Source organism: Pseudophryne corroboree, chromosome 1 (assembly GCF_028390025.1).
Source record: "Pseudophryne corroboree isolate aPseCor3 chromosome 1, aPseCor3.hap2, whole genome shotgun sequence".
NCBI classification, from domain to species: Eukaryota; Metazoa; Chordata; class Amphibia; order Anura; family Myobatrachidae; genus Pseudophryne; species Pseudophryne corroboree.
This window is the reverse complement of record NC_086444.1, coordinates 1,140,843,231-1,140,865,573: the sequence shown is the minus strand read 5'-3', so window position 1 is coordinate 1,140,865,573 and position 22,343 is coordinate 1,140,843,231. Positions and strand designations below refer to the sequence as shown.

At 44.0% G+C, this 22,343-nt stretch overlaps 2 pseudogenes; both read left to right on the top strand.

Annotated features, from left to right (window-relative positions):
• The first annotated feature begins 6,753 nt into the window (after window positions 1-6,753).
• On the top strand, window positions 6,754-6,871 carry LOC134945880 (5S ribosomal RNA; annotated as a pseudogene).
• A 155-nt stretch (window positions 6,872-7,026) lies between these two features.
• On the top strand, window positions 7,027-7,144 carry LOC134954895 (5S ribosomal RNA; annotated as a pseudogene).
• Window positions 7,145-22,343: the final 15,199 nt, after the last annotated feature.

The following is a 22,343-nucleotide window of genomic DNA, read 5'->3' as shown; positions in this document are numbered from 1 at the left end:
GGGGTCTATATTGACTATGTGTTCTACTATACCTACAATCTCTAGCAAAATGCCCTTCCTTCCTACAAATGTAGCATGTTCTCTGTCTTTTCCAAACAGCAGGGGTCTGGGGTTTAGGCTGATGAGACTTTGGTGTAAGAGCCTGTATACTTTCAATCCTCAGCCTCTCCTCCTGTTGTTTTTCTTCGCCAAACAATATTCTTGTGGTGTAGAATTGCGCACTCTCTAAGGCAAGCTACTGTGACCCCTCTCCAATTAGGCAAAGATGTTTGTACTCTGTCCCTTACTGTCTTATCGAGTCCGTCCATTAGCACAGAGACAGCCACCTCCCTGTAATTCGTATCGTTCCCTGTATCCGATACCCCCATGTATCTATCCATTATTTGCAGGGCCCGATGGAAATATTCAGATGTCATTTCATTTTCCTTCTGTTTTATGGAGAAAATTCTTCTCCACTTAACAGTTGTGGGGAAATACAACTCTAGTTGCCTGTTAATTTGCTCTAAGTTCGCCTGATTGTGTTTGTCAGTCATAAGACTATCCGACTCTAATCTACAATCAGTGATACATTTTTGGGTGTCAATATTAGGGGACAGGCACGCTTTCAAAAGTATCCGCCAGTGTTTGTTTGTCGGTTCATACGCATTACCAAGATCTCTGATAAATTTCTGACATCTAGCTAAATCCTTCCGAGGGTTGGGGAATTCTGAAATGATTGATCGCAGCTCATCTCTGGGCCACGGGCAATACATTGCATTATTCCTGGTGAGGACTACTCCCTGACTATCGGTTCCCCCATTGGGAGTTACTGTTCCCAAGACAGGGTGTAATTCTACCATTCCGTTCCTGATTTGTTTACTGTGAGGTGTTGTTGTCTCTGTGCAATGAACTGTCTCATACTTACCGGTAGCTGTGACCTCACCAGTTCTTTCATTGGGGAATATTGTTACTGCACTACCTGGTTGGACAGACCCCACCTGATTGTCCTGCAAAGTGACTGCTTGGAGGAGAGCTGCAATTTGGCTGGATCCTTCATCTTCCTGTGACCTATAACCTGGAAAAGACTTCAAAACAGGATACATCTTGCAAAAATTAGGGTTAATACATTGTTTTTGCATACTACTATCGTTTACGGATATATCATTGACTGTAGCCATCTCTTCCCCTTCGACCTGTGTCGACACTGGTGTGTTTGTGATCTCATTCCCGCTAGGTTTTGAACCTGCTTTGCGAATTTGTTCTCTTTGCATATCCCCCTCCTGTTGCCATAATTTTAAACAATCATTATGTCTAATCCTTTGTTTTCTGGATTTTTGAAGACATATTTTACTGCTTACATTCTGCAGTACCTCTGGTTCAAAGCTGCCCTCCTTAGGGAATTTTTCCCAATCTTTGTCAGTCACACATTCCCATTCAGACAAAAAGTCTTCAATACTTTTTCCTTTAAACTCTGCTGACCCCATGGGCCGCGGCTCTACAACCTGAACCCTGGATAAACGTCCCTTACTTGAGCAACTGGCTCCCATAATTGTGGGCCTTTTCCCACAAACACCAAAATACTCAATATAAGGTAACGGTGAAAGTTCTCCGAGCGCTCTTCACCCGCTCACCGCCCACATTGGCCAGTACTACCATACACTGTCGATAGCGAAGGCAATGTACCCAACTTAGGGCCCTATGTGACCTATATTTACTGGAAGTTTTTAGGAATTACTTACCCTTTCTAGTAAAGTATCGGCCGTTGGAGATTTTCCTGAGAGAGACCAGCGAAAACTCCCTATGCACTTTATTATACACAAATCACGCTTGCATATGTTCTATACAGCGCTGATGATACCGCGATTTTACGCAAAAGCTCGTAAAAAGGATATCACGTTGCGCTATATATCGCACCCACAAACGCGCGGTCCAATCGCACAGCGTATAGGTACTTGTTACTTATCTGCCGTACGACCACTGGAATCGATTTTCAGGCTGCGAAACCTCAGCCGGAGCGTATCAAAAAAACTATATGGGTCACTTCACAATTCCCTACCACGCTCCTGTGTAAGTCTCCTCACGACTTACGTATTAAACCTTATATTAACATGAGTCAGCCGCCTCACGCCACCAAGTCTCCACTCACTTGATGTACCACACACTGAGATTCCAAATTCCGTGGTTCAAATTTCCACTTGCTCCTGCGTTCGCTCACTCAATTACACTTTGGTTTTTCTGTACAGAAAATTATCATTCATTGAGACAAGCAGCTTTACTCCCAGAGGCAATACAGTAAATAAGGGTTTAATACTAAACTTTGGAAGCTGGGCAATCTTGTAGCGTGGCTACTGTCTCACCTTTAAACTAAACAAACTATTGTGTAATTTGTACTTAGCGACCGTATTCTTACGCAATTTGCGTAAACACGCGACCGTGCTTACGCCGCGTGTGCAGTTCCGTACCTTGTCCGAGACACGTGTACAAAACCGTACGTCCGCAATAGCACAAATCATATAATTTCTATAAATGTGAGCAATATTAACTATAATTGCTCACTTAACACGCCACACAGTTTCTTTACTGTATAAACTTTTATAACTAGGCCAGACTGCGTTTGTGTTTTACACTTACTTCCTTTGTTTATATTATGAATCTAGTAATCTGAATGTTATGGCAACAATGTGGGAGAGTATGCACAGAGTATGGGTGTACGCTTTTGTTGTGTACGCATTTGGCGCCAAAAATAAATTCACAGATTTGAAATAGCTTTTTTCCTGCTTACCTTACGAGTTCTTACCAGCATCCCTGCAAACCATACAGAGCAGACACCATCTAATCAGCAATTAAGTAGGGTTTTCAGTATATCCACCGACCAAGAAAAGGATACGTAGGATCCCGTCCACCCTTTTGCTGATAGATTATGTCTGCTTGTGACCTGTTAAGCAGTAAAAATGTGGAAAATCGGACGATGCCCCCAATTGATAAAGCTGATTATCTTTACAGGAATAAAAGCTATACCTTAAACACACCGTGAATACACTTTAAACGTTAGCCGCTGCGTCCGCTATACTTAATTCAAACTCTACGCAGCTTTACGCTATTAGCGTACAGAGTCCCGTACAGTGTACGGACTTTGCGTACACACGCCGCGCTGATGGTACAAAGTACTCACAGCACGTACACACCCAGAGATACACTTAAAACCTTCTACAGCAATGCAATGCAATAATAATAATAATAATAATACACTTTAAACCTTAGCAGGGCAATGAGCACACAACACCAATTGTGATTAACCGCTGGGTTCCGACACCACAGTGGATTATTTCTGAAAGGGGGTTTACAATACAAATTATACACTACAATACAAGACAATATATATAACAGAATAATGGCTACAGGTCAATGATACATACGTGAGAATATTCGCGTGCGCTTCCTGGTCCAGTCCTCCGTAATCAAATAGATAATGTTGTGAGTCTTGTGACTGGCCGGGCTGCAGCAGGCTTTATTTATACAAGTCTTCCAAAAGCAATACAATGTATACTGTAATCCCTTTGTCCATTGGACACAGGGATGCACTTTTACAGTATAGGAGAGGTCATAGGTAAATTTGAAAAGGTAGGCAATGTCTTTCTCAACTGCTCTGGTGGGTGGTCTCCTCTGGATTCCCGCCGCATACATAATATACAGTAAATACAGTTTATATCTATATTCTGCTTCTGCACATAACTATCCGCAGGAACATGCGATCTTCCGTAGACCAACACCGGAATGTTTCCCTTAAAATACCCTACAGCTGGATACCAAATACCACCTTATAACCTTAGTCTGTCCCCTCTTATCCTGTAAAGGTGATGCCCTTTGTTCTGCAACCATTTAAACAGCTATAACTATCTGATGTGGTGCAAGGAGACTATGTGTACATTGTGCATTATTTGGATTAAATATGTAATGTGTTTTGATAGCTCTCCATGCGTTCACAAACTCTACCGTAAATACCCATACCACGCGCTGATGCGCACGACCACGGGAGCGACCATACGCAAATTGCAAATATGTGCACGCACAGCAGAACAAGTACACGCGCGGAGGCCATCTGTGTGTTGTTTGTACGTGATGTGTGTACTGCAAGATTTTCCGACTTTGACACCCTCCTTCAGACTCCAGTTTAGATTCTGTGCCCAGTGAGACTGGTCACACACAGGGGAGCTCTACTGAGTTTCTCTGAAAAGACTTTATGTTAGGCTTATTATTTTCAGGCAGAACTGCTGGCAACAGTCTCTCTGCATCGTGGGACTTAGGGGAGAGGAGCAGACCTACTTCTGTGAGTTTCAAGGCTCTGCTTCTTTGGCTACTGGACACCATTAGCTCCAGAGGGTCTAATTGCTAGGTACGCCTAGATGCTCGTTCCCAGAGCCCGCCTTCACCCCCCTTGCAGAGCCAGAAATCAGAAGACAGGTGAGTAGAAGAAGATCAGAAGACTTCAGTGACGGTTTTGAGGTACCGCACAGCGGCCGCGCTGTACACCATGCTCCCACACACACAGGCACTGTAGGGTGCAGAGCGCGGTGCGCCCTGGGCAGCATATAAATCCTCAACAGAGACTGGCAATCGAATATATAAGTGCCTAGGCACTATTTTTAACCCCCACCAGTATAAATATATGTAAGTAATAATGGGGCTGAAGCGCACCATTAAGGGGGCGGGGCTTCTCCCTCACAGCTCATTTCAGCACCTTTTTCTCCTCACAGAGACGCTGGTCCTTCCAAAGCACTGCTGTACAGATCAGAGTGAAAAACGAGAGGGGGGGGGGGGGCACAGTTGTTTGGTGCAATATAAGTTAAAAATAAAAAGCACACTATATAATGAGCACTGTGGAAATGAGCTGGTAAACTCCTTCTGTGTTTCCCTGACAGAATGTACTGCGGTCTATCCTTTATAGCCAGTGTAATGTCGGCGGGTGTTTGGTACACGTGTGTCGGCATAGCTGAGGCTGAGTGCTCTGCCACAAAGGGAATGACTCTGTCGGCACTGTCGACTCCTAATGGTACTTGATACATGTAAATAAGTGTCAACATGTCAGTAGATGTATATTTTTCCCAAGAGAAAACTATATGGGAGACACAGACGTGGGGGGTGACCCTGTCGGCACCAACAATATCTGACTGGGTGAAAATTGGCATGATAATGTAATACATATCAGAAAGAGCTATACCTATATGTATATGTATGTATAGTAAGGTTGCATAGGTCTGTGGCACGAACACAGATGTGGTAATATTTATGGAGGGAGTCATATTCATAGAATAGATTTCCCTCAGACCCCTCGGGATCTCAAACATGTTATTTTGCCCAATTACTGCTCACTGAGATCTACACGAATAATGTTTCTTATGTCGACCATAATGTTTCCTGATTAGATCCACAAAATCGGCATTCAGTACATGTTCATACACATTAGAACGTATTAACGGCACTAGGGACCCTGCTGTTCCTGACAAAAGGATATATGTATACGAGTTATATTGATAGATAGATAGATAGATAGATAGATAGATAGATAGATAGATAGATAGATAGATAGATATATGTATAGGTGCATTTAAAGGTATATATATGTATATATAAAAAATGTATAATGAATGCTGAGGTAAAGTTATTCCTTCTCATGTGCTGAGCGCTCTGTTGAAAAAACTCTGGGTCAAGGATTCCGAGTGTTTATTCTTTTCCCGCCATGGATAGAATAAAGTGAGAGTCACCCCCTGTTTTGCACAGGGCCCGGTCACAAAGGATCGTATGCAGGAAGCTCTGTGATACTCTAATTATGTGTTCGCGTGTACATTGATTATACTTGCATTACACGCGCATGGGGGAGTAGTTGTATGCAGGGTACTCCTTAAGTTGGGTCATATCTATAACATTGCAGCAAAATGCCGTGCGACTACAAGGGATATAGGACTCTTGGGTTCGCGGGCCGATTCCAGGGCGGTCTCGACTAGGAGGGCGTTGTGGATTCACCAATGGATTGCTGATGCCGACTCCGAGAAGAACTGGAGTCTCTTCCCTATGAAGGTGAAGCCTGGTTTGGTGATGGCCTTGTTAAGTTGATCTCGGCAGATGCCACTGGTAAGTTTGCCTTCTTGCCCTATGTTCCCTCACAACGGTTGGTGACGCATTATTGTAGGATGCAGTCATTTCGACCGAATAGATACGAATTTCCCTTTCTTTGCAGGTAGAGGAAGGTGAAAAGGTAAGAGGTCAGCAGCCTTTTCAAGTTCGCGGAAGCAGAAATCATCCTCTGTTTCTGCCACATCCACCGCATGGCGCTGGGTCTATCTTGCGGGAGCCCACACCGGTGGGACCACATCTAATACTCTTCAGTCAGTCCTGGATCGGACATGGTAGAAGAGAAAGTTGTGGATCTGCACCAGCTTGAAAAAATAATGATTTTGAATAAATGGAAAAGTATATGCAGAAACCAAAATGCTGACTATTATGGTAAATCCTAAATAGTACTAGGTTTTGGTGGTGCTCCCATGGATTTTGTAGTTAACCTACAGGAAGAAACAAGAGAAAGACAAAATAACCTTGTGTGGAAGCACTCTTGTATTGGATATGATAAAGAATAAAGAATAAATGATGAAGGGAAGGACCCGTTTGAGTCCTTCCACTAGGATGTTTTATTAAAACTTAACTTTTAATGTTTAAGCTATAAATAGATTCACTCTAGGTGAACAAAAAAATGGTATAAAAATCTTGATTGCCGTTGTACCAAATGGCCATACTATCCTGAATGCGCCCGATCACGTCCGATCTTGGAAGCTAAGCAGGTATGGCCTGGTCAGTACGTGGATGGGAGACCTCCAGGGAATACTAGGTGCTGTGGGCCATTTTTTCAGGAGATCTTCACACTATTTTTATCTCATTCTTTGAACATTTAGTAATTAGTTTCTCAACCTGATCAGGAGAAGTTTGCCACACAAGCCCTTCTCCCAATCAGTAAAGAAAGTAGAAGTATTTCCCTTCCATTTCCTGATTCAATCGGCCCACGGCCATACTATCCTGAATGCGCCCGATCACGTCCGATCTTGGAAGCTAAGCAGGTATGGCCTGGTCAGTACGTGGATGGGAGACCTCCAGGGAATACTAGGTGCTGTGGGCCATTTTTCCTCAGGAGATTTTCACACCACTTCCATCTCATTTTCTGAACTTTCAGACAATTTATTTCTCTACCATATTAGTAGAAGCTTGTTATACATTATGACCCTTTCTGTGACCATGTGGATATTGTGATTTATAAACAATACATCCAATAATAACAACAATATTTTCACCTGCCACATTTTGAACCATATTTGGTACAATGGCAATCAAGATTTTTATACCATTTTTTTGTTCACCTAGAGTGAATCTATTTATAGCTTAAACATTAAAAGTTAAGTTTTAATAACACATCCTAGTGGAAGGACTCAAACGGGTCCTTCCCTTCATCATTTATTCTTTATTTTTTATCATATCCAATACAAGAGTGCTTCCACACAAGGTTATTTTGTCTTTCTCTTGTTTCTTCCTGGATCGGACATGGACCAGTGAGTTTTAAGAATAGAGTCCCAAGAGGGACATACTGGTGTTTCCAGATGTTTCCCCAAACCGATTTTTCAAATAGACCTTACCGGTTCTCCTGGACGGGGAGGTAGTATGCAACGCAATACAAGAGTTTTGTCAGGATCAGGTCATTGTCCTGCTATCCCGGTCACAAAAAAAATAAAAAAAATTCTACTTAAGAAGTTGAACTACAAGATGGAATTTCTCAGAGCAGAGATCTCCAATTTGAAAAAGGAGAAAGGGAGTCTAATTACGGTTTCTTCAACATTAGGCTTACCTGAGTTTGCTATTCGGGATTGTCATTACCAATTCACCGGAGTGAGGGCGGTATGATGGTTTTTCTTCGATAGTAAAAGAGTCATTATTATTCTGTACTGGGACGCTCTCCTGATTACGGCGAGGTCATGAAACCAAGTGGTGCAATATGTTGCATTCTCCCTGATAGTTGATCTACAACGTGGTTGGCTCCTGAACTTGCCAGAATCACTGTTGATCCCAACGACGCGGTTGTCGGCATTGGGAATAATGTTAGATACAGAACTGATGAGAGTTTGTTTCTTCCAGTGGAAAAGCTCTGAGGATCCAGAGTCTGGTCAGACCTGCAACAGTGTCAATCCATCAATGCATTCCGTTGCTGAAAAAGATGGTTGCGGCCTTCGAGGCCATTCAGTGAGCAGGTTAAATGCCAGGGTGTTTTAGCGGGACCAGTTGGACTAGTGGTCCGGTTCCCACCTGGGATAATCCTGTTTTTTTTTCAAGACCAGGACTTCACTCCTGTGGTAGCGGCGTAGTTCTCATAAGTGCAGGTTCGGGTTCCAGGACTGGATCCTAGGGACCATGGATGCATGCCATCAAGGCGGGGGAAAACACAGGGGGAAAACTTCCAAGGAAGAGGGTCAAGTTAAGATACTTGTCACCACATTAACGGTCTAGAGGTAAGGGCTGTTTATAACGGTTTTCTACAAACAAAAAACGAAGCAGCAATGGCAGAAGCCAGAAAGATTTTCCGCTGGGCGACGAAATCATATACGCGCTTTGTCAGCGATGTTCGTTCCAGGAGTGGGCAACTGGGAAGCATATTTCCTCGGCAGACACGTCTCCATCCAGGAGAATGGTGTCTTCATCCAGAGGTTTTCACAGAAGTGACAGGTCGTTGAGGAATTCCTAAAATTGACAAGATGGCGTCTCGCCTCAACAAGAAGCTTCAGATATATTGTTACAGGTCAAGGGATCCTCAAGCAATAGCGGTGGACGCCCTAGTGACTCCGTGGGTGTTTCAGTCGGTCTATGCGTCCCCTCCGTTTCCATTTTTTTTCCCAAAAATACTAAATATCATAAAAAGAACAAAGGTTCAGGTGATCCTCTTTGTTCCAGACTGGCCTAAGAGGACCTGGTATCCGGATCTTCAGGAATTACGCATAAGAGATCCCGAGCCTCTTCCTTTATGAGAGGATCTGTTACAGCAGAGGCCGTGCGTGTACCAAGGCTTACCGCAGCTTCGTTTGACGGCTTGGAGGTTGAAGCCGGATCCTAGCCGAAAGGATATTTCCAGTGAAGTCATCTCTACTCTTCTTCAGGTCAGAAAAGAAGTAACAGAAAAACATTACCACCGTATTTGGAGAAAGTATGTGTCTGGGTGCGAATCCAAGAAGGCTTCTACGGGAGATTTCCAGTGGGTAATTTTCTCCATTTTTCACAGGATGGTGTGGATGCGGGTCCTAAGTTGGGCTCGATTAAGGTTCAGATTTCAGCTTTATCAGGTCTCTTCCAAGAACAATTGGCCTCCTTTACAAAAGTTCGAACTTTCGTAAAAGGAGTGTTACACATCCAACCTCCCTTTGTGTTCCCCTGGAGCTCCATGGGGTCTTAACGTGGTGTTGCAGTTCCGGCAATCTCATTGGGTCGAACCTTTATGTAAGGTAGAGTTGTAATTCGTCACTTGGAAAGTGGTCAGGCTGTTGGCCTTGGCATCCGCAAGGCGGGTGTCTGAATTGGCGGCTTTGGCCCACAACTGGCCCTACTTAATCTTCCATGCAGATAGATCGGAGTTGAGAACTCATCAGCAATTTTCTGCCAAAAGTGGTTTCATTGTTTCACATGAACCAACCTATTGTGGTGCCACTGGCTACTGAAGCCTTGATGGAATCGAAGTCTCTCGATGTGGTCAGAGCTTTGAAAATTTATGTCACCAGAAAGGCTCAGATTAGGACTACGGAGGCTCTGTTTGTCCTGTATGCTCCCAACAACATTGGGGCTCCTACTTCCAAGCAGACTATTGCATGCTGGAACTGTAATACGATTCAGCAGGCTCATTCTACGGCTGGATTGCCATTACTGAAATCGGTGAAGACCCATTCTACCAGAAAGGTTGGTGCATCCTGGGCGGCTGCCCGAGGGGTCTCGGCGTTACGGCTTTGCCGAGCAGCTACTTGGTCAGGTACAAACACCTTTCCGAGGCTTTACAAGTTTGATACCCTGTCTGATGAGGACCTCTTGTTGGGTCAATCGGTGCTGCAGAGTCATCCGCACTCTCCGTTCTAGAGCTTTGGTATAAACCCCATGTCCTCTAGGACATATGAGAAAATAGGATTTTAATACCTACCGGTAAATCCTTTTCTCTTAGTCCGTAGAGGATGCTGGGCGCCCGTCCCAGTGCGTACTGTATCTGCAGTTATTGAGTATGGTTACACACATGGTGTGTTGCGTTAAGTCAGCCAGTTGCTGACGTTGTTCATGCCGTTGCATGCGTTATGCTGTTATTGGTTGTGTTTACACACAGGTTGTGTTACGTTTTCTGTCAGCGTATTGCTGCATATTCTTCATGCCGTCGGCTGGTGTTCTATTGAATGCCATGTTCTGCGGCATACTGGAGGTGGGAGCTGGTAAGATGCTTACCGTGGTTTAACAATAAATTCTTTCCTCGAAATGTCCGTCTCCCTGGGCACAGTTACTTAAACTGGAGTCTGGAGGAGGGGCATAGAGGGAGGAGCCAGTTCACACCCATTCAAAGTCTTAAAGTGCCCATGTCTCCTGCGGATCCCGTCTATACCCTATGGTTCTTGAAGCGTCCCCAGCATCCTCTACGGACTAAGAGAAGAGGATTTACCGGTAGGTATTAAAATCCTAATATATATATATATATATATATATATCTACATATAGCGCATCAGGAAAGTATTCACAGTGCTTCACTTTTTCCACATTTTGTTAAGTTACAGCCTTATTCCAAACTGGAATAAATTAATTTTTTCCCCTCAAAATTCTACACACAAAACCCCATAATCACAAAGTGAAAAATGTTGGGGGGGTTTTTGGAGATTTTTGCAAATTTATTAAAAATAAAAAACTAAGAAATCACATGTACATAAGTATTCACAGCCTTTGCCATGAAGCACACAATTGAGCTCAGGTGCATCCTGTTTCCACTTATCATCCTTGAAATGTTCCTACAGCTTAATTGGAGACCACCTGTGGAAAATTCAGTTTATTGGACATGATTTGGAAAGGCACACACCTGTCTATATAAGGTCCCACACTTGAAAGTGAATGTCTGAGCAGAAACCAAGCATGAAGTCAAAGGAATTGTCTGTAGACCTCCGAGACAGGATTGTCTCAAAGCACAATCTGGGGAAGGGTACAGAAAAATATCTGCTGCTTTGAAGGTCCCAATGAGGACAGTGGCCTCCATCATCCATAAATGGAAAAAGTTCAGAACCACCAGGACTCTTCCTAGAGCTGGCCGGCCGTCTAAATTGAGTGATTGGGTGAGAAGGGCACTAGTCAGGGAGGTGACCAAGAACCCGATGGTCACTCTGTCAGAGCTACAGCATTCCCCTGTGGAGAGAGGAGAACCTTTCAGAAGGACAACCATCTCTACAGCAATCCACCAATCAGGCCTGTATGGTAGAGTTGCCAGACAGAAGCCACTCCTTAGTAAAAAGCACATGACAGCCCACCTGGAGTTTGTACCTGAAGGACTCTCAGACCATGAGAAACAAAATTCTCTGGTCTGATGAGACAAAGATTGAACTCTTTGACGCGAATGCCAGGCGTCATGTTTGGAGGAAACCAGGCCCTGCTCATCACCAGGTCAGTACCATCCCTATAGTGAAGCATGGCGGTTGCAGCATCATGCTGTGGGGATGTTTTTCAGTGGCAGGAACTGGGAGACTAGTCAGTATAGAGGGAAAGATGAATGCAGCAATGTACAGAGACATCCTGGATGAAAACCGGTTCCATAGTGCTCTTGACCTCAGACTGGGGTGACGGTTCAGCAAACAGCCAAGATATCAAAGGAGTGTTTTCAGGACAACTCTGTGAATGTCCTTGAGTGGCCCAGCCAGAGCCCAGACTTGAATCCGATTGAACATCTCTGGAGAGATCTGAAAATGGCTGTGCACCGACGCTTCCCATCCAACCTGATGGAGCTTGAGAGGTGCTGCAAAGAGGAATGGGTGAAACTACCCAAAGATAGGTGTGTTAAGCTTGTGGCATCATATTCAAAAAGACTTGAGGCTGTAATTACTGCCAAAGGGGTATCAACAAAGTATTGAGCAAAGGCTGTGAATACTTATGTACATGTGATTTCCTAGTTTTTTATTTGTAATAAATTTGCAAAAAAAAAACAAAAAACTTTTTTCATGGTTATGGGTATTGTGTGTAGAATTTTGAGGGGAAAAAAGGGAATTTATTCCAGTTTGAAATAAGGCTGTAATATAACAAAATGTGGAAAAAGTGAAGCGATGTGAATACTTTCCGGATGCACTGTATATATATTTATATATGTGTGTTTGTGTGTGTATTCGACACACAATACATCATGATGTCATTAACTGCATGGAAAAGAAATCTAAAGCTAAAGGGATAGAAAATAATGCCATATTAGTGTTGTTATTAGATACTTTGAGCTGTTGCAATGAAATCATAACCCGGAACATTTAGTGTAAATTTAATTCTGAGTCTCGGCATACAAAAAGTAGGCATTGAAGTGTAAAGTATACCTTTCAAAGGGCGCTGTAAGTAAATGAATGTGTCACTTTCAGCTCATGTGATAGGCAAGCGCCATAGCTAGTCAGAACAAGAAAAGTCCTGTGCGAATTACACTATTGCCAAAGGCACTCTGATACCCCTGTGGAAATCAATCTCAGACCAGTGTGAAGAGGAGCAGTGTTCAACAATGGCTCCAGTGCAGGGGACTCTTAATAAAAGCCATTTGCCGGTCCACACCTTGGCTGTCTAGACAGCACCTCCTGAGCTTTGATCACTGACAGCATCCTAAATGCTACCAGTGCCGTTACTTATTTCTGTTTATGTGCAACATTGTAGCCTTTGGGCATGACTTCATTTTCAAAGAAATTCTGGCTGCTTGGAAGAGACATTTAAATATTTTCCCTATTGTTGAAAATGAGAGGTGTAGTCCCATTGGAGTAGGGTTACCATAACTGCTTAATATTCTAAGGTGCCTCGTCTCAGTCCAACTGGCTGAAGAGAAATGACTGTGTCCCATGAGCTGACAGGAATGCTGGTGGAGCTACAGTAGATCAAGACAAGCAAAGCTATTTATGCAGATTCAACAGTAATAAAGGGTAAACATATTCTACGAGGAGGAAAGAATATGTATTCAGAAGCAATAAAATAATAGATAATCCTGAGAATCTTAAATGATTCTGTGATTACAGCAGAAAATGTAGTAAACTGCTTTAATTGTTAGTTCCAAACTTATTTATAAGATTGTTAATTTCCAAAGTCCTCAATACAGAAGTTTACAGTCTATCCTGTACTTTGCCATGCAACAAAGGATGAGTGGTTATATCAAGTTAAAGGAACCTGGCTCTATCAAACATGCTTAGAATATCGGGCAACACAGCCCGTGTAATGGTCAGCATTACCGCCTCACAGCACTGAGGTCATGAGTTCTATTCCTACCATTTCCCTAACTGTGTGAAGTTTGTTCATTCTCCCCATGATGGCGTGGGTTTGCTCCGGTTTCCTCCCACAATCCAAAAATATACTGGTTGGTCAGTTGGCTCCCAACTAAATTAACCCTAGTGTGTATGTGTGTTCATGTGGTAGGGAATATACTGTAAGCTCCACTGGGGCAGGGACTGATGTGAATGGCCAATATTCTCCTCATAAGTATTTACATTTTCCCAGGTGTCACTGGTAATATAAAATAAAATGTATACAATGAATGGGATGAAAAGTTTAATGTAAAATGCTCCTCCTGTCATAGTCCAAGTACAGCGCTACATTGATGCCCAAAATAAACTCTGTATATAATGTCGGTAGTGATGTGGAATGCTGATTTCTAAGAAAGGGGTATGCAAATAACTTAAACTAATTTGCATACAATATTACTAGTGATGAGCGGGTTCGGATCCTCGGGATCCGAACCCGCCCGAACTTCACCTTTTTTTTCACGGGTCCGAGCGACTCGGATCCTCCCGCCTTGCTCGGTTAACCCGAGCGCGCCCGAACGTCATCATCCCGCTGTCGGATTCTCGCGAGATTCGGATTCTATATAAGGAGCCGCGCGTCGCCGCCATTTTCACACGTGCATTGAGATTGATAGGGAGAGGACGTGGCTGGCGTCCTCTCCGTTATAGTAGAAAAAGACTGAGTATAAAGACTGAGTGACTTACTTATAATTGTGGGGAGGATTGGGGATGGGGAGCAGCTGTTAGGGAGTACAGTGCAGGGTTTTGATTATACCACCAGTGAGTTTAATCCTTTGTTTGTTTCTCTGCCTGAAAAAAACGCTCCACCATATCTGTGCTCAGTGCACTGCTCACACTGCCTAATTGTGGGGACTGGGGAGCAGTTATAGCAGGAGTACAGTGCACAGTTTTGCTGACAGTGACCACCAGTCCAGTATACATTTGTCTGCCTGAAAAACACTCCTGTCTGTGGTGGCTTTTTTTTTCTTCATACTAGTTTAGCAGTCTGCTGACAGTGTCCACCAGGTCCGTTATTATTTATTATACAGTATATTATATTTATTTTATATATATCTAGCAGTACAGTAGGCCACGGCTGTACCTACCTCTGTGTCGTCAGTGCACTCGTCGTCCATAAGTAATATAATACTATACTATCCATCCATCTACATTGTATACCTGTGGTGGCTTTTTTTTTCTTCATACTAGTTTAGCAGTCTGCTGACAGTGTCCACCAGGTCCGTTATTATATTATACAGTATATTATATATATATAAGCAGTACGGTAGGCCACGGCTGTACCTACCTCTGTGTCGTCAGTGCACTCGTCGTCCATAAGTAATATAATACTATACTATCCATCCATCTACATTGTATACCTGTGGTGGCTTTTTTTTTCTTCATACTAGTTTAGCAGTCTGCTGACAGTGTCCACCAGGTCCGTTATTATATTATACAGTATATTATATATATATATAAGCAGTACGGTAGGCCACGGCTGTACCTACCTCTGTGTTGTCAGTGCGCTCGTCGTCCATAAGTAATATAATACTATACTATCCATCCATCTACATTGTATACCTGTGGTGGCTTTTTTTTTCTTCATACTAGTTTAGCAGTCTGCTGACAGTGTCCACCAGGTCCGATATACAGTATATTATATATATAAGCAGTACGGTAGGCCACGGCTGTACCTACCTCTGTGTCGTCAGTGCACTCGTCGTCCACAACTAATATAATACTATCCTATCCATCCATCTACATTGTATACCTGTGGTGGCTTTTTTTTTCTTCATACTAGTTTAGCAGTCTGCTGACAGTGTCCACCAGGTCCGTTATTATATTATACAGTATATTATATATATATAAGCAGTACGGTAGGCCACGGCTGTACCTACCTCTGTGTCATCAGTGCACTCGTCATCCATAAGTAATATAATACTATACTATCCATCCATCTACATTGTATACCTGTGGTGGCTTTTTTTTTCCTTCATACTAGTTTAGCAGTCTGCTGACAGTGTCCACCAGGTCCGTTATACAGTATATTATATATATAAGCAGTACGGTAGGCCACGGCTGTACCTACCTCTGTGTCGTCAGTGCACTCGTCGTCCATAAGTAATATAATACTATACTATCCATCCATCTACATTGTATACCTGTGGTGGCTTTTTTTTTCTTCATACTAGTTTAGCAGTCTGCTGACAGTGTCCACCAGGTCCGTTATACAGTATATTACATATATAAGCAGTACGGTAGGACACGGCTGTACCTACCTCTGTGTCATCAGTGCACTCGTCGTCCATAAGTAATATAATACTATGCTATCCATCCATCTACATTGTATACCTGTGGTGGCTTTTTTTTTCTTCATACTAGTTTAGCAGTCTGCTGACAGTGTCCACCAGGTCCGTTATACAGTATATTATATATATAAGCAGTACGGTAGGCCATGGCTGTACCTACCTCTGTGTCGTCAGTGCACTCGTCGTCCATAAGTAATATAATACTATACTATCCATCCATCTACATTGTATACCTGTGGTGGCTTTTAGTTGTGCCTATTAAAATATGGAGAACAAAAATGTGGAGGTTAAAAAAATAGGGAAAGATCAAGATCCACTTCCACCTCGTGCTGAAGCTGCTGCCACTAGTCATGGCCGAGACGATGAAATGCCATCAACGTCGTCTGCCAAGGCCGATGCCCAATGTCATAGTACAGAGCATGTAAAATCTAAAACACAAAAGATCAGTAAAATGACCCAAAAATCAAAATTAAAAGCGTCTGAGGAGAAGCGTAAACTTGACAATATGCCATTTACGACACGGAGTGGCAAGGAATGGCTGAGGCCCTGGTCTATGTTCATGGCTAGTGGTTCAGCTTCACATGAGGATGGAAGCACTCATCCTCTCGCTAGAAAAAAGAAAATACTTAAGCTGGCAAAAGAACTGTGCGTTCTTCGAAATCACAAATCCCCAAGGAGAGTCCAATTGTGTCGGTTGCGATGCCTGACCTTCCCAACACTGGACGGGAAGAGCTTGCGCCTTCCACCATTTGCACGCCCCCTGCAAGTGCGCCTCTTTTTTTCTTTGCATCATGTGCTGTTTGGGGAGTATTTTTTTGAAGGGCCATCCTGCGTGACACTGCAGTGCCACTCCTAGATGGGCCAGGTGTTTGTGTCGTCCACTTGGGTCGCTTAGCTTAGTCACACAGCTACCTCATTGCGCCTCTTTTTTTCTTTGCGTCATGTGCTGTTTGGGGAGTATTTTTTTGAAGGGCCATCCAGCCTGACACTGCAGTGCCACTCCTAGATGGGCCAGATGTTTGTGTCGGCCACTAGGGTCGCTTAGCTTAGTCACACAGCTACCTCATTGCGCCTCTTTTTTTCTTTGCGTCATGTGCTGTTTGGGGAGTATTTTTTTGAAGGGCCATCCTGCGTGACACTGCAGTGCCACTCCTAGATGGGCCAGGTGTTTGTGTCGGCCACTTGGGTCGCTTAGCTTAGTCACACAGCTACCTCATTGCGCCTCTTTTTTTCTTTGCGTCATGTGCTGTTTGGGGAGTATTTTTTTGAAGGGCCATCCTGCCTGACACTGCAGTGCCACTCCTAGATGGGCCAGGTGTTTGTGTCGGCCACTAGGGTCGCTTAGCTTAGTCACACAGCTACCTCATTGCGCCTCTTTTTCTCTTTGCGTCATGTGCTGTTTGGGGAGTATTTTTTTGAAGGGCCATCCTGCCTGACACTGCAGTGCCACTCCTAGATGGGCCAGGTGTTTGTGTCGGCCACTTGGGTCGCTTAGCTTAGTCACACAGCTACCTCATTGCGCCTCTTTTTTTCTTTGCGTCATGTGCTGTTTGGGGAGTATTTTTTTTGAAGGGCCATCCTGCGTGACACTGCAGTGCCACTCCTAGATGGGCCAGGTGTTTGTGTCGGCCACTAGGGTCGCTTAGCTTAGCCATCCAGCGACCTCGGTGCAAATTTTAGGACTAAAAATAATATTGTGAGGTGTTCAGAATAGACTGGAAATGAGTGGAAATTATGGTTATTGAGGTTAATAATACTATGGGATCAAAATGACCCCCAAATTCTATGATTTAAGCTGTTTTTTAGGGTTTTTTGAAAAAAACACCCGAATCCAATACACAACCGAATCCGACAAAAAAAATTCGGTGAGGTTTTGCCAAAACGCGTTCGAACCCAAAACACGGCCGCGGAACCGAACCCAAAACCAAAACACAAAACCTGAAAAATTTCCGGTGCACATCACTAAATATTACACACCCTATTCAGAAATAAAAAAGAACACGCATATTAGTCAAAAGTTTCTAAAGAGTAAGATCAGCAGAGAGTTTCTCCACACAGAGGGGCTGATTTGTGAGCAAAGCAAATATAAAGATCAAGTACATTTGCCCCTTTGCCAAACCATGCTGTACTGCAGGAGGGGCAGTTATACAATATGCAGAGAGATTTAGATGTGACAGGGGTGTGTCCTAGCTCAGATCTAAAGTGCAGTGAAGCTGCAATACATGTAAAAGCAGCCAGTATATAATAGCCAAAGATAATAAATGTATGTGCACCCATTGTATTGCAACATGGTTTGTCCAGGTGCAAAGTTACTTCCTTTTTGTATTTTTGGCTCCCAACTCAGGACCATCCCCATAGTCAGAATTACCGTCAGTGTTAATAATAATAATACACTCAACTCCAGAAATGTTGAACAAGTTGCATGTATGAACTTCCCGGTCTATATTCTGACATCATTTTGATCCTTTCCAGACACCAATGATGTCATACAGTTCCCTTGCCACCAGGCCACATTCCAAAGCTTTTGTTTAAGACTGACAGCAGGGTTCTCGGTGGAGATAAGGAATTTTGTGGGAGAGAAGGCAAACAATGGAACTGTACCAAATGATGACATATGCGGTTTTACTATCACCATCATATAAAAATTAGGCAAAGTGTTATAATATTAATAAGCCCTTTTTTGGACATTTTTCCCATACTATATTATTTACATTAGATAAATGCAGAGGCATAATTTTTTTTTTTTTGTATGTCATGTTACAGTCCCTTTAAAGGTGTTCTAGAGGTTGGTTAACAGACAAATTGTAAATTTTGCATTGCTGTTGATTGGGTTTTGGTGTAACTGCAAACAGAACATAAAATCAAGTCATAGTAAAGCAGTCAATTTCAGGTTTTAATAAATAGTCAAAAAGCTCAACAGAAAAATAAAAATCGGCACAGTGATAAATAGACGCCTCTATGATCTGACAGTAACAACGTATTCTGAGTCTGACATAACATGTAAAATGCTTTATGAAAAGCACATTTATTTAGATAAATAGTAAATAAATTAGAACCTTTCTATTTCTGCATCGCCACTTTCGGGTTTTTGTGCGTCTATGCCCTTTAAATTGCAAAATCTCTTCCACCTTCAACCTCATAAATAGTTCCTGGTGTAGTTCAGGATATTGCTCATGTTGATTTTTCCTTTGGGGTATGAAAAAAAATCAATCATAGACCATCTGTTGTCAGAAGTGAAAAGCGACAGCAGAGCCCTTTTCTGGATGTTTAGCCAAAAACGATTATTTTTATGTAGCGTTCATGTTAACTGACAAGTGGCTGTTCTCATCTTCATCTTTTCCTGTGACTTCTCCAGTAAATATTGTGTCTTTCACTTATCTTCTCTCTATTTCTTGTGGTGATTTTAATTGTATTTTTTTACATATATTTATTAGAGATGGTTTTGGTTCTAATTCATCATCGTGCTCTGGTTTTGTCCCCTCAAAACACCCTCCGGTGATACGGTTCGGATTTGTCTTTTGGTTCAGTTTTGGATTCATTTAAAATCTATAAAAATCGCTAAACATTGATTTAAAAAAAAATCGCTAAAATCGTGTAATTTGGACCTGTTTACAAGCAATCCAAAACCTGAATTCATTTTTTTTAAATCCGAGCTTTGCAATGACAACAGTCATACACACAGGGTGACAGTGATGCATACACAAGGTAACACCAGCGCATACACAGTATGACAGTGACGCATACACAGGGTGACAGCGACGCATACACAGGGTGACAGTGACGCATACACAGGGTGACAGTGACGCATACACAGGGTGACAGCGACGCATACACAGTATGACAGTGACGCATACACAGGGTGACAGTGACGCATACACAGGGTGACAGTGATGCATACACAAGGTAACAGCAGCGCATACACAGTATGACAGTGACGCATACACAGGGTGACAGCGACGCATACACAGGGTGACAGTGACGCATACACAGGGTGACAGTGACGCATACACAGGGTGACAGCGACGCATACACAGTATGACAGTGACGCATACACAGGGTGACAGTGACGCATACACAGGGTGACAGTGATGCATACACAAGGTAACAGCAGCGCATACACAGTATGACAGTGACGCATACACAGGGTGACAGCGACGCATACACAGGGTGACAGTGACGCATACACAGGGTGACAGTGACGCATACACAGGGTGACAGCGACGCATACACAGTATGACAGTGACGCATACACAGGGTGACAGTGACGCATACACAGGGTGACAGCGACGCATACACAGTATGACAGTGACGCATACACAGGGTGACAGTGACGCATACACAGGGTGACAGTGATGCATACACAAGGTAACAGCAGCGCATACACAGTATGACAGTGACGCATACACAGGGTGACAGCGACGCATACACAGGGTGACAGTGACGCATACACAGGGTGACAGTGACGCATACACAGGGTGACAGCGACGCATACACAGTATGACAGTGACGCATACACAGGGTGACAGTGACGCATACACAGGGTGACAGTGATGCATACACAAGGTAACAGCAGCGCATACACAGTATGACAGTGACGCATACACAGGGTGACAGTGACGCATACACAGGGTGACAGTGACGCATACACAGTATGACAGTGACGCATACACAGTATGACAGTGACGCATACACAGGGTGACAGTGATGCATACACAAGGTAACAGCAGCGCATACACAGTATGACAGTGACGCATACACAGTATGACAGTGATGCATACACAAGGTAACAGCAGCGCATACACAGTATGACAGTGACGCATACACAGGGTGACAGTGACGCATACACAGGGTGACAGTGATGCATACACAAGGTAACAGCAGCGCATACACAGTATGACAGTGACGCATACACAGTATGACAGTGATGCATACACAAGGTAACAGCAGCGCATACACAGTATGACAGTGACGCATACACAGGGTGACAGTGACGCATACACAGGGTGACAGTGACGCATACACAGGGTGACAGCGACGCATACACAGTATGACAGTGACGCATACACAGGGTGACAGTGACGCATACACAGGGTGACAGTGATGCATACACAAGGTAACAGCAGCGCATACACAGTATGACAGTGATGCATACACAAGGTAACAGCAGCGCATACACAGTATGACAGTGACGCATACACAGGGTGACAGCGACGCATACACAGGGTGACAGTGACGCATACACAGGGTGACAGTGACGCATACACAGGGTGACAGTGATGCATACACAGGGTGACAGCGACGCATACACAGTATGACAGTGACGCATACACAGGGTGACAGTGACGCATACACAGGGTGACAGTGATGCATACACAAGGTAACAGCAGCGCATACACAGTATGACAGTGACGCATACACAGGGTGACAGTGACGCATACACAGGGTGACAGTGACGCATACACAAGGTAACAGCAGCGCATACACAGTATGACAGTGACGCATACACAGGGTGACAGTGACGCATACACAGTATGACAGTGACGCATACACAGGGTGACAGTGACGCATACACAAGGTAACAGCAGCGCATACACAGTATGACAGTGACGCATACACAAGGTAACAGTGACGCATACACAAGGTAACAGCAGCGCATACACAGTATGACAGTGACGCATACACAGGGTGACAGTGACGCATACACAGGGTGACAGTGACGCATACACAAGGTAACAGCAGCGCATACACAGTATGACAGCGGCGCATACACAGTATGACAGTGACGCATACACAGGGTGACAGTGACGCATACACAGGGTGACAGTGACACATACACAGGGTGACAGTGACACATACACAGGGTGATGGTGGTGTATACACAGGGTGATAGTGGCGCATACACAGTATGACAGCGGCGCATACACAGGGTGACAGTGATGCATACACAGGGTAACAGCAGCGCATACACAGTATGACAGCGGCGCATACACAGGGTGACAGTGATGCATACACAGGGTAACAGCAGCGCATACACAGTATGACAGCGGCGCATACACAGGGTGACAGTGACGCATACACAGGGTAACAGCGGCGCATACACAGGGTGACAGTGACGCATACACAGGGTGACAGTGACACATACACAGTATGACAGCGGCGCATACACAGGGTGACAGTGACGCATACACAGTATGACAGCGGCGCATACACAGGGTGACAGTGACGCATACACAGGGTGACAGTGACACATACACAGTATGACAGCGGCGCATACACAGGGTGACAGTGACGCATACACAGTATGACAGCGGCGCATACACAGGGTGACAGTGACGCATACACAGGGTGACAGTGACACATACACAGTATGACAGCGGCGCATACACAGGGTGACAGCGGCGCATACACGGGGTGACAGCGGCGCATACACAGGGTGACAGTGACGCATACACAGGGTGACAGTGACACATACACAGGGTGACAGTGACACATACACAGGGTGATGGTGGTG